Raw genomic sequence first — 13,935 nt, 5'->3', positions numbered from 1 at the left:
TGATAAAGCTTCACTGTTCTATACCGATAATTATGTGTAAACAATTTTACAACACCAAGTTATAGTCCAGCAATTTTATTTTAAATTCACAAGCTTTCGGAGGCTTCCCCCTTCGTCAGGTGAACGATGTTCACATCGTTCACCTGACGAAGGGGGAAGCCTCCGAAAGCTTGTGAATTTAAAATAAAATTGCTGGACTATAACTTGGTGTTGTAAAATTGTTTACAATTGTCAACCCCAGTCCATCACCGGCATCTCCACATGATAATTATGTGAGGGATCTAGAAGACAATAATCTTTCTACCACTGAGGAACCAAACTTGGCTCCAGCTTGCTTTGATAATTTACTGGCAAAGTTTTAAATGCAAAGTGAATAGAAGACTTGGCACATTTAAACGTTTATATGGACAAGGAGTTTACCAGCGTCTTAAAATCCCTTTGCTGTCACCACCAAGCATCAACTCCGGGACTTGATGGTTTGACTTATAGGGAGAGGTTGGATAGAATGAGACTTTTTTCCCTGGAGAGTAGGAGGTTTAGGGGTGATCTTATGGAAGTCTATAAAATAATGAGGGGCATAGATAAGGTAGAGTCAAAATCTTTTCCCAAAGGTAGGGGAGTCTATAACGAGGGGGCTTAGATTTAAGGTGAGAGGGGAAAGATACAAAAGGGTCCAGAGGGGGAATTTTTTCACTCAAAGGGTGGTGAGTGTCTGGAACGAGCTGCCAGAGGCAGTAGTAGAGGCGGGTACAATTTTGTCTTTTAAAAAGCATTTGGACAGTTACATGGGTAAGATGGGTATAGAGGGATATGGGCCAAGTGCAGGAAATTGGGACTAGCTTAGTGGTATAAACTGGGCGACATGGACATGTTGGGCCGAAGGGCCTGTTTCCATGTTGTAAACTTCTATGATTCTATGAACTCCCAATGCATTCATCACTCAATTATGGAATACAGCCTACGTGTACTTTTACACGTATTTAAATATTTACATGATTGATGTGGTTAGTGACCTTGTGGGGTCGTTAGCTTTAAGTGAGTGCATGATGACTGTCTCCTCTAAGGTCATAAGTGCCTGGGAATTTAAAACAAGCATCAGCTCCCAGTGCAACGGCCCTTCATGCTTATTAACCAATGCATGTTCTTGCACGTCATTTGCTGTCATCTTTGATTTCCAGCACTGATGTCATGCTTTTACTGTTACAGAGATTGCTTAGATTGTTGATCATGTGAACTTGGTTCAAAAATACATTCCAACACAGCTTCAGTCTTTTCTGGAACACAGCACGCAATGCAATTATGATATCCTTTTCCCTTTTGTGATAATTTTCTGGTGTAAGTTCTAATTTTGCAATAAAGATGCTGTGTGGATTTACTAAGGCTGTTTGTTTCTAAATCTCAAAATTGAGGATGAGCACAAAGCAGTAAATATTCTGAATGATTACTTGCTACAAGGGAAGACATAAGCAACAAGCCCTCTCAAAAGAGAGGTAAAGATAGGTAGAATAAATGACTTTGATATAAATGAGATGGAAGTCCCAGAAAGGCTAAATGGGCGCAAAATAAATAAATCCCCAGGGATAGATGGTAATTATCCCAGAGTGTTGAGTTAGACTAGGGAGGATATCTATGAAACTTCAATGATCTTTACAAGGGAGTTACTGGACACTGGAGAGATACCATAGATTGGAAACAGGTCAGCTTGGTGTCCATATATTCAAATATGGGGATAAAATAGACACAGGCAACTATAGACCCATTAGTCAATTCTGTGTAAAATAATGGCATCCATTATCAGGAGTAAACTTGAGCTTCATCCATATAACAATAACGTAGTAAACAGCAGTCAGCATGGTTTCAGAAAGAGAAGATCCTGCCTGACCAACCTCCCCGACTTCACCAAGGAAGTGACTGCTTAACTGGACTGTGGAAAACTCAACAATGTGGTGTACCTAGACTTCCAAAAGTCATTGGACAAAGCTTCACACAAAAGGCTACTAGTTAAGCTCAAAATTGTGAGGATTTAGGATAAATGTTGGGAATAGAAAATAAATTGGCTGAAAGATAGAAAACAACCAGTACATGTTCAAGGTGTTATGTCAGGGTGCGGAAGTACTGAGTAAGGGAGGCCCAGAGATCTGTGTTGGGTCCACTGACGTTTCTGATGTACATCAATGACTTGGATTCAGGAACTCATTGCAAATTGGTCAAATTTGAAGATATCAAAATAGGAAAGAAAGTGGAATTGAAGAACATAGCTCAAACATCACAGAATGATTTAGGCAAATGTGTAAGTGGGCAGAATAATGGCAGATGAAACATAATGCAACCAAGTGCAAAGTACTGCATATAGGAAGGAAGAATGGGTGACACATGTACTCCGTGAATGGTGTTGAAATAGCTAAGGATAAAGTTGTAAACAGACCCAGGTGTCTTAATGAACTCAACACTCAATATGTCCAACTGATGCAGAGCAGCAATCAACAGAGCCAATAGAATGTTGAACTATATAGTCAAACAGTAGAATACAAGGCAGAAGAAGTTATGATCAAACTGTACAGTGTTCTGGTCAGACCACTGCTCTGGTTGTCAAGACAGAAGGAGGACAGTCAAGTGCTGGAGGCAGTGCGGTGAAGAGCCATGAGATTAATCCCTAGTGTCAGGGGCCTAAATTAGGAGGAACAGTTGGAAAAGCTTGTGCTCTTCAGGCTTGAAAGGAAATATCTGAGAGATGAGCTCAAATTGAGTTGATGAACAGAGTCTCACAGGAGGGAAAGTAATTGTTCGCCATCTCCCTTACACAATTTGTCCTAATTCACCAACTCTAAAGATGAAACTCAGTTGCAAGTAGTGTCCTACTACTTTGCTAGTATATCAGTGTCCTACACCAGCTCACAGCTGTCTAATGTTTTTTATATTAATTCTTCCTTATTTCCTCACAGTTCTAAAGGAATGTTAATACTCTACTTTATCACATTCCCTCTATGTCAGATTCAAATCTGTGCCGCAAGTGCATAGTGTAATTAAATAAACAGAGGAATTTGGTAAATGGTTTATCTTAGATGTCCAATATTTAATTACGACACATTCAAGTGAAACTTTCATTGGCCCACTGTAATACTAGGAGAAACAATAAAGGTCACAGTCAGCAGAATCTGCTCTTTTACAGTCATACATTTTTTTGCAATCCCTCCCTCAAATTTCCAATCAAAAACCATTCGTCCACAATTGGCTGGCCAGCACATGGCTGTCCTGTAAACACGGAGACAGCAATAGTGAGTTGGAATTTTCTCACCACCAACCTGAACAATAAAACAAAACAATAGGCAGAAACACGGCAGGTAAGAAATCCCCATTAAAACGTCCAACTTCCACCCAGAATAAAGATGAGGGACTAAAATGGTAAGGTGCTACATCTGATCCCTTTGAGAGGATTACAGTTTGGAGGCTTTGATGCATTATATTTTCTCTGGCATGTGATAGGCGAGCTTCCCCAGACTTGCAGATAAAAACGTTACATACATAACAATGTCTAATCCAATTGTTAGTGAGTTGTGGAAGGGCAAGGTGTAAAGTGAAATATGCAATAGACGGTTGATCTCTGGTAATAAGAAGTGCTCTTGCCCAAGTTATGGGCCTAAATTTTTATTCAGAACCGGGAAGAAGGTGGCGGGGCGGGGGAGGGGGGTTCTTGGCGGAGAACCCAGAAGTATGGATTTCCTGGACGTCCCGACAGGCCGGCCTGATTGACAGGCTGGTCTCAGTTGGACGGGAGAAGACCAAGGAAGCGGATGCAAGAAGGTAAGTCTTAGATAGGGTGGGGGCGGTCATGGGGGGGGGTCGGGGGTCACGGGGGTGGAGGTCGGGAGTCATCACGGGGTCAGGGGTCATTGGAGGGTCGGGATCGGGAGTCATCGGGAGATATTCGGGGGTCGGGGTCATTGGAGGGTTGGGATTGGGAGTCATCGGGAGTTGGGGTCAGGAGTCATCGGGGGGGTCGGAGAGCATGGGGGTGTCGTAGATCGTGATGGGGTCATAGATCATGGGGGGTCATAGATCATCGGGGGGGGGGCCGTGGGTGACTGCAGGTAGGCTTGTTGGGCCTGGGGGAAGCACTCCTGCTCCTCCGGGCCCACAAGCTGTGCTATAAAGATACTTATCTGTTGATCTGGGCCTTCTCACCTGCTCTCACGTGGTGTGAAGCAGAAGGTCCGGGAATCCCGGCCTCCAGGAGTTAAAAAAAAAGCTGTAAAATGGAGGCCTCCTTGAAAGCTTTTAGTGACTGACCCGCCTCCTAAGAGTGAGTTGGTCGTCTGCCCCTTGTCCCACCTCTTAAAACCAGAAATGGGCGGGTTGGAGGTGGGTTGGGGGCTGGTTTTAGATTTTTGCAATTGTTACTGCCCCCACCCCCTCCACCCCCCCTCCCCCAACCCAATTAAAATTTAGGTCATGGACTCTATTGGGCTTTGCAATCAACTCCATTCGCTGTGTAAATGTTGCGTCACTCCAGAAAACCATGGGATTTGTTCTACATATTCAACGTTTGCATTACCCAATCTTGATGTAATAATAATGAGGACTCATTGAGGAACTGGATTTTACCGTTGTTATTACAACAGTGCGGATGTCCCAATAACTTACAAGTAGCAAAGTTCCAAGTGAGTTCTGTGGTTTATTTTCATGTGCGCAATAAAAATCATATTGCAACTGCACACCCAGCAATCTGTAATAAATACCTTTGTTTCTTTATAAACTCTAGACAACATTCATATTGCTTTCTTGTAGGAATAGTCTTCTGAAAAGGATAGAAAACACATCAAATACACGACTGTAGTTCGAGGTCAGTCAGTTTGAGAAGTTATTAGGTTTTTGTAGGTGGTTTTCTGGAGGGACCACAGTGGGGGACCATTTTTTCTGTACAGATCTGGTACAATAATAACAACTTGTATTCCTATAGCTCCTTTAACTTAGTAAAACATCCCAAGGTGCTTAACACAGACTCTGTGACAAAATTTGACACCGAGACACATAGGGCTCTACATTGGGCCGTGTAGCGCCCGTTGTTTCGGCGCTAGACGGCCTCGCCGACATCCAAGATGGCGTCTTGAATGCACAATCACGTTTTCTGCGTGACGTTCACCAGGCGCCATCTTGGTACAGGAGTTAGCACAGGTGCAGATAACGAATGCTGGAATCGTGTAAAGTAAGGAGAAAGTGGCTTCAATCAGTGTACAACGCTGATTTAAAGCGATAGACACCATTTTGGGTCTTAACGCTCAACTCAATGCACAGTCTTAACCCCAACCATCTGAACGTGTTTTAGAGTGCCTGGAGGTCCCCCTACTGATGCTATTTAAAAGGACCATACAGGATTTACAGGTTAGGGCTGGATTATTGCTTCTGGCTGTGAGACATTTGTAACTGTTTTTGGAGGTCTCCTATATTTGAATACTAGGACTAGGGGGCATAGACTAACATGTAGAGCCAGGACATGCAGGAGTGAAGTGAAGAAATGCTTCTACACGCAAAGGGTGGGAGAAGTTTGGAACGCTTTTCTGCAAACGTCAGTTGATGCTAGCTCTATTGTGAATTCTAAATCTAAGATTGAAAGATTTCTGTGAATAGATTCCTGGATGTAAAGGGATAAGGGGCTAATGCGGGTATATAGAGTTAGGTCACAGGTCCACCATGATCTCATTGAATGGCGGAACAGGCTCGAGGGGCTGAATGCCACTGCCACCTGCTGCCTACTGATATGCGCTACCTTCTCCTGCAAGAAAGCAGCTTGTGTGCCTGGGTGATGTGCCTGTCATGTATGAATAGCTGCCAGTGTGTGTGGCCTGTGAGTTGTGGATCGCTGGCTTACAACAATGGTAATGTGTGAGGGTGAGAGGAAGCATCTGAATGGAAGAGTTGAGTACTGATGGAAAGAGTTTGTTGGCAGCTGAGTGTTGTGGGGTTTAGTGCGTGGAGGAGTGGATGGGGCTAGTGGTGCAGTTAATAGGAGATGCCACTTGACAGTTGACCTCACTCACCTTGACCTCTCATGTCAAAGCATTGAACTTTTTCCTGCACTGCATCCTTGTTCATGATGCCATGCGCCTGGCATTGATTTCATCCCTTTGGATGTATGTCTGGAGGGCCTCTTGCTCCCCCACAAACCCCCTCCGCGGATATAGGATGTCCCTCCTTCTGTCCACCTCTTGCACCAAGGCCTCTGGTGCATCAGCAGAGAACCTTGGTGCATGGACTCTCAGATCGGCAGATTGGTGAGGTCTGGCTTGCAGATTGGAGGATGTGGGATTTAGCAGTGCGCGACCTTTATTCAATATTTTAACATAACTCATCAGTTTGTAAACATAGGGATGGGACCTGCATCCGTGCTTTATGTGTGCAATGTCTGATCTCCGTTCAGACTCCGTGAAAACAGCAGGCTGTTATACTCAGCAAATAACAGGCACCAGCTACCTTTAAGAGATTTCTAACAGGCAGCCTGCCTTTAAGAGGTTGGAGCTCCCCCTGCTGGTGGAAAGTGCAATTTGCATTGAATCCTCGTTCAACGCTGATTTCCAATGCAGATTGCAGGTAAGTCCTCAGGCCTGACGAAAGTCTCGTCCTGCCCGCGCAGGGACTGTTGGGTGCGGGGTAATAGCAGATCGTGCTACTCCCGCCCAAAAACAGGCCATATCCAATTTTCCCCCCACAAAGAGATATTAGGACTGGTGACCAAAAAATTGGTCAAATAGGTAGATCTTAAGGAGCAGCTTGAAGGAGGAGAGAGAGGTAAAGCGACAGAGAGGTTTAGGGAGGGAATTCTAGAGCGTTTAGCCTAGGCAGCTGAAGGTACGGCCACCAATTGTGGAGCGAAGGAAAGAGGCCAGAATTGGAGGAGTGCAGAGATCTCGGAGGGTTGTAGGGCTGAAAGCGGTTATAGAGAAAGGGATGGTTGAGCGGGACTTGGTGCGAGTTAGGATATAGGCAGTAGTGTTTTGGTACGCCTACAATGGGCTGGGTGCAAGACGGCACTGCTGCCTGCTGCAAGACACATGAATGTAGCACAACATCATTGCCTACTGCAAGAGACCTAGAGGTAAGATGAGGACACTGCAAGTGATGAGATAGCACTGCTGCATACAGTGGGGAATCTATAGAGTATGGGTGGCACTGTTAAGGCCATATGTATTTTCCATCCCTAGTTGGAAAGGTGGTGGTGAGCCTCCTCCTTGAACTGCCGCAGTCTTTGTGCTTTGTGTTGAAACACCTTGGGACATTTTACAATGTGAAAGGCGCTATATAAATACAAGATGTTATTGTTGACAATGGTGTTTGGTAGGGAATTCCAGGATTTTGACTAAGCAACGATGAAGGAAGGACAGTATATATCCAAGTCAGGAAGGTATGTGACTTGGAGGAGAAATTGTTGATGATGATGTTCCCATGATCTTACTGCTCTTGTCCTTAGGGTGGTCAATGTCGTAGGGCTGGGAGGTGCTGTTGAACTAATTATGGTGATTTGAATACTGCAGCCATAGTGCATCAGTGGTAGAGAGGGGTGGATATTGAGTTCAGTGTCAGGGACTTTGATCTAGTGGACTGTTTTGTCCTGGATGGTGTTGAGCTTATTGAGTATTATTGCAGATGCACCCATCCAGGAAAGTGATGAGTATTCCTCCACATCCCTGACTTGAGCCTTGTAGGTGATGGAGAGATTCTGAGGGGATCAAGAGCTGAGCCACTTGGTGCAGAGTACTCAGCCTCTGCCCTGCTCTTGTAGCCATAGTGTTCATATGACTGGTCCAGTTAAGTTTCTGGTCAATGGTAACCCACAATATGTTGATGGTGATGAACTATAGATCACTTATAGTTGGCAATTTAGATCCCTCCCAAAGTAGCATGTGAAGCTCCAGTGTATTCCTTCATTTCCTATGATTCTTGGAACTGGTTGAATAGTCACGCAAAGAAAGTCACCCTCACTCGTGGTAGTTTCGTTAATCAAAAGTAATTATTTAATGATGTCATAATTCATAGGAGCATTCGTGAAGCAAAATCAAATCACACATGTAACATCCCCGCTATAAAATCCTGTTATACACTTAATAATTCGTAATGTTATTATTTAATGACTAAATAATTCATAAACACATTAGGCAAACCTTTAAACCAAAGATTTTACTCATCAAGGCAGCTCAGAAGTGATCAGCCTCTTGTGTCTCGTGGTCCTGTTCTTCTTGCATGATGTTCGACTGCAGTGTGCATTCCTTGTGACTGCCAGGTGATGGAGAGACTGTTCTTCTCTCAAAGTCTCCTTTTATATTGTTTTTACCAATAGGACGTAGGATTGGGGGAGGGTCATTCTTATTTCCAATCGCTCCCTGTGGCTATGCCTCAATGATTAACATACTTCAATGATTGACAATTTAGGCTTTGATCATGTGACTGGAGACCCTTTGATGTAGAAAAGACCATGTGCTCGAACCATGGAATGTAAAAGGCCCCTTTACTATCTCTGTTTATGGCCTTTCATGTCGGGATAGCCCCTTTCATTTCTATACACAGATGTTCTTAATGGTCCTCATGTCTCCAGTTTTGATTGGTTTCAAATCCATTCCTTATACCATTTGACCATATGCTGGATGCAATACTATTTGATGTTTTACAAATCCCAATTCTTTGAACAGATTACCAGATAGGAATAAGAGGCCCATGCCTTTTCACACCTATCATTGCTTTCCCGATCCGAAGACTTTGATGTATGCCCTTGTTGCTTTTTCTTACATTACCCCTGCTGTGTTGAAAAGCTTGTGTTTGCAAAAGACTATGTGTTTGGAAAGTCTGACAACCCTTTAAGCTCAATATTATCCATCTAGCTTATTTATTTAATAATCTAGATATCTATTTACAGTTCAATGTATTCAATCCCGAAACTCATATTTCTCCAATGTCATCAGCGACAGTGAGGGAAAACAGGATTTGTGAGAACACAATTTACTACATTATTTTGTTTGCAGGTTTTCAAGTGTCTTTGTTTAAAAGGGGCACAGTTAAATCTTTCCTTCAAATGTCTTTTGTTAAGAACATAAGAAATAGGATCAGGAGTAGGCCATACGACCCCTTGAGCCTGCTCTGCCATTCAACAAGATCATGGATGATCTTCAATCTCAACTCCACTTTCCTGCCCGATTCCCATATCCCTGATTCCCTCAGAGTCCAAAAATCTATCGATCTCAGCCATGAATATACTCTATCCACAGCCCTCTTGGATAGAGAATTCCAAAGATTCACAACCCTCTGAGTGAGGAAATTTCTCCTCATCTCAGTCCTAAAACGCCGACCCCTTATCCAGAGACTATGACCCCTAGTTCTAGACTCTTCAGCCAGAGGATACAGCCTCTCAGCATCTACCCTGTCAAGCCCTCTCAGAATCTTACATGTTTCAATGAGAGCACCTCTCATTCTTCTAAACTCCAGAGAGTATAGGCCCATTCTACTCATTGTCTCCTCATAAGACAACCCTCTCAATCCAGGAATCAATCCAGTGAACCTTCGTTGCTCCCCCTCTAAGGCAATTATATCCTTCCTTAGGTAAGGAGACCAAAACTGTATACAGTACTCCAGGTGTGGAACCACCAAAGCCCTGTACAATTGCAGCAAGTCTTCCTTACTGTTGTACTCCAACCCCCTTGCATTTACCTTCCTAATTGCTTGCTCCACCTGCATGTTAACTTTCTGTGCTTCGTGTACAAGGACACCCAAATCTCTCTGAACATCAACATTTAATAGCTTCTCACCATTTAAAAAATATTCTGTTTTTCTATTCTTCCTACCAAAGAGAATAACCTTACATTTCCCCACATTATACTCCATCTGCCACCTTCTTGCCCACTCACTTAACCTGTCTATATCCCTTTGCAGAGTCTTGTGTCCTCATCAAAGCTTTCTTTCCCACCTAGCTTTGTATTGTCAGCAAACTTGGATACATTACACTCAATTTTGAACCCCACAAATCTTTGCCACCGGTATTCTACACGAACATTATAGTTGCCACAGAATGCTACGAATGGCTGCAGCAGCCTGCCTGCTCCTTACACTAGGATGCCAATGGGGCTTAGCATCTGCAACCCCTGAATTGGTTTCGTAAGTGTTCCCAAACAGGTTTCTGTCTCCCTTTCCCAACCCCAATTGTGAAATCATGGTTGCAAATGAATGAATGAATAAATAATTAGGTGCCTAGATTTCCTGCCCTTTTTTTGGTGGAACAGGGTCACGACCCATTGTGAAGATCCCTTTCCATTTTTACATCCTTTTTTAATTTGCTCTCAGGATGTGGCCAATGCTGGCAGGGCCGCATTCATTGCTCATCTCTTGATCATAGGTCACTTTACAGGACATCACAGGTCAACCATATAGTACGGGATGAAGTCACACGTAGGCCAGACCAGGTAGAGATGACAGGTCTTTCGTGGAAGAATATCAATGAACTTACTGGGTTTTAGACAATCCAGCAGCTTTCATGGTCATTTTTTTCTGGCACTAGTCCACAAATTACCAGATTCATTGAATTTGATTTCACAGATTGCAATGGTGGGATTTGAACTCCAATCCTCTAGGTAGATAGTCCAGTATAATAACCACTGCAAAGGTCAAGGACCACATTCACCAGAATGGTCAAGGACTATAATCACCTCACGGGTCAAGGACGATAACCATCACCATATTTATATTTTCATTGGCATAAATGCTTTGATCATGGGGCTAAAGCATTTAAAAAAAAATAAAACAGCAGTGCAGAGAGCATTGCTGCATCTCCGCCAGGCGCACTCCCCAGCAACGGTATCGTTGTGGTGGACAGAAGTCCTATTCTGCTGTATTTCCACCGGCATTGCAGCCAAGCAGAAGATCAAGGCCATTTAATCTAATTTAATTGTTAAAGAAAATCAGTACATCATGGTTGGGTTATGTAGCTAAAAACGGTCAGTACTTTACATTCTTGTCAATATTGGGAGTAAAAGAACGCACTTGCTTTTATATAGTGCAAGAAATGTCTAACAACATTTCATATACAATAAATTATTTATTCAAGTTAATGTTGGCAAATGCAGAAATCATTTTCTGCTGGTTCAAGTGGAAGGTAAGGATCCCACAGCACTATTGGTTGAAGGAGAAATTTTGGCAGAAAACCAGGAGAATTTCTGTGTCTTCTTCAAATAGTGCTATGGCATCCTTACCTTCCACTTGAACCAGTAGAACAGGCCCCTCTCTGCTTAATGTGTGATCTGAAGGATGGCCCCTTCCACAATGCAGCACTCCTCCAGCCCCAGACTGAAGTGTCAGGCTAGATTATGTACTCAAGTCCTATGGTGTGGCTTGAACCCACAATCTTCTGACTCTAATCTACCACCTGAACCAAGCCGACTCATTGAGAACTAACAAGGCGTTTAAAAATTCTTTTTGACCACAGTTTTGAAAAACAATTAATTTTTATGAGTCAATTATCTAATCTAATGTAGGAAAGCATTATGATTTAAAATGCAGCATTAAAGTATCTGATCATGAATATATTTTAGTACTTTGAACAGTAAACAAATCTTTTCAACAAGAATTTACAGAAGTGCAAAAAGTTTCCACTAACCAGAAAATAACCAGAAAAATAACAGCATTAAATAGAACCGCACTCTGCAATAAGTAAATAAATCTGTCAACCCTAATGCATTGTTTATACAGAGTCCGGCTGTTGTAATCTGAGCTCACTGTGTGAATTCATTACACATTGAAAGGTCACATTCATAATCGATGCATTCATATCTTCCGAAGATTAATCTGAAATCCTGCCAATGGCTAAACATTGGACAAAATATCCATCCCCGTGTTGGGGGAGGGGGAAGAAAGAGGATTCGGATGGCAGAGCAAATATCCAAAGGATTACGCAGCTTGAAAGAAATTCTGGGAGGGACTCACTACCCACCCCACACTTCTTCCAGGCAATCTTTGAGGTTATCTAAAGAATAAAATATGTGAAAGGACATATCAGCCATAGGATTCATCAGTTCCATCCTCATCTCTCTTGAGGCTTCCATTCCAGAACTAGCAGCTTAATCAGTTGTATTGGAGTTGATTCTTGTTACATTTCATAAGCAGTACAAGATGTGTTCCAAAAACTGTGAAATCCATAATTTCCAGCCATGATTCAAGGTTGTTACTGTGGGGTTCAAAGACATTTGGAAACCTGCAAACACAGTAATGTGGTAAACTGTGTTCTCGCCAATCCTGTTTTTCCTTCAATGTGTTGATGGCATTGGAGAAGTATGAGTTTCGAGATTGAAGACATTGTACTGCGGATAGATATCTAGATTATTAAATAAATAAGCCAGCTGGAGAATACTGAGCTTAAAGGGTTGTCGGGCTTTCCAAACACATAGGCTTTTGCAAACACAAGCTTTTCAACACAGCAGGGGTAATGTAAGAAAAAGCAACAAGGACATAGATCAAAGACTTAGGATCAAGAAAGCAATGATAGGTGTGAAAAGGCATGGGCCTCTCGTTCCTATCTGGTAATCTGTTCAAAGAACTGGGATTTGAAAAACATCAAGTAGTTTTGCATCCAGCATATGGTCAAATGGTATAAGGTATGGATTTGAAACCACTGAAGCAATCAAAACTGGAGACGTGAGGACCATTAAGAACGTCTGTGCATAGAAATGAAAGGGGCTATCTCTACATGATAGGCCATAAACAGAGATAGTAAAGGGGCCTTTCACATTCCATGGTTCGAGCACATGGGGGGAAAAATTGGATAGGGTCTGTTTTTGGGCGGGAGTAGCATGATCCGTTATAACCCCGTGCCCAATGGTCCCTGCGCAGGCAGAAGGAAATTTTTGTCAGGCCTGAGGACTCACCTGCAATCTGCGTTGGAAATCAGCATTGAACGAGGATTCCATGCAATTCGCACTTTCCACCAGCAGGGGGAAGCTCCAATTTCTTAAAGGCAGGCTGTCTGTTAGAAATCTCTTAAAGGTAGCTGATATCTGATATTTGCTGAATATAACAGCCTGCTGTCTGCACGGAGTCTGAACGGAGATCAGACATCGCACACGTAAAGCACAGATGCAGGTCCCATCCCTATGTTTACATACTGATGAGTTATGTTTGAATAAAGGTTGCGCACCAGTAAGTCTCACATCCTCCAATCTGCATACCAGACCTCACCAATCTGCCGATCTGAGAGCTCATGCACCAGAGGCCTTGGTGCAAGAGGTGGACAGAAAGAGGGACATCCTATATCCGCAGAGGGTGGGGAGGGGCAAGAGGCTCTCCAGACATACACTCAAAATGCAGTGGGAGGCAGTAGGGGATGAAGTCAATTCCAGTCGCACAGCATCATGAACATGGATGCAGTACAGGAAGAAGTTCAATGCTTTGACATGAGTGGTCAAGGTGAGTGAGGTCAACTGTCAAGTGGCATCTCCTACCAACTGCACCACTAGCCACATCCATTCCTCCACGCACTAAATCCCCCAACACCCACCTACCAACAAACTCTTTCCATCAGTACTCATCTCTTCCAATCAGATGCTTCCTCTCACCCTCACACATTACCACTGTTGCAAGCCGCCGACCCACAACTCACAGGCCACACCCACTGGCAGCAAATCATACACGACAGGCACATTACCCAGACACACGTCCTGCTTTCTTGCAGGAGAAGGTAGTGCATATCAGTAGCAGCAAGTGGCAGTGGCATTTAGCCCCTCGAATCTGTTCCGCCATTCAATGGGATCATGGTGGACCTGTGACCTAACTCTATATATCCGCCTTAGCCCCATATCCCTTAATACCCTTGGTTCACAGAAATCCATCAATCTCAGATTTAGAATTCACAATTGAGCTAGCATCAACTGCCGTTTGCAGAAGTGCTTCCCAAACTTCTCCCAACCTTTG

The sequence above is a fragment of the Heptranchias perlo genome, chromosome 15 (genome assembly GCF_035084215.1).
Source record: "Heptranchias perlo isolate sHepPer1 chromosome 15, sHepPer1.hap1, whole genome shotgun sequence".
Taxonomy (NCBI): domain Eukaryota; kingdom Metazoa; phylum Chordata; class Chondrichthyes; order Hexanchiformes; family Hexanchidae; genus Heptranchias; species Heptranchias perlo.
The sequence above is the reverse complement of the archived record's forward strand: the minus strand, read 5'-3'. Positions refer to the sequence as shown.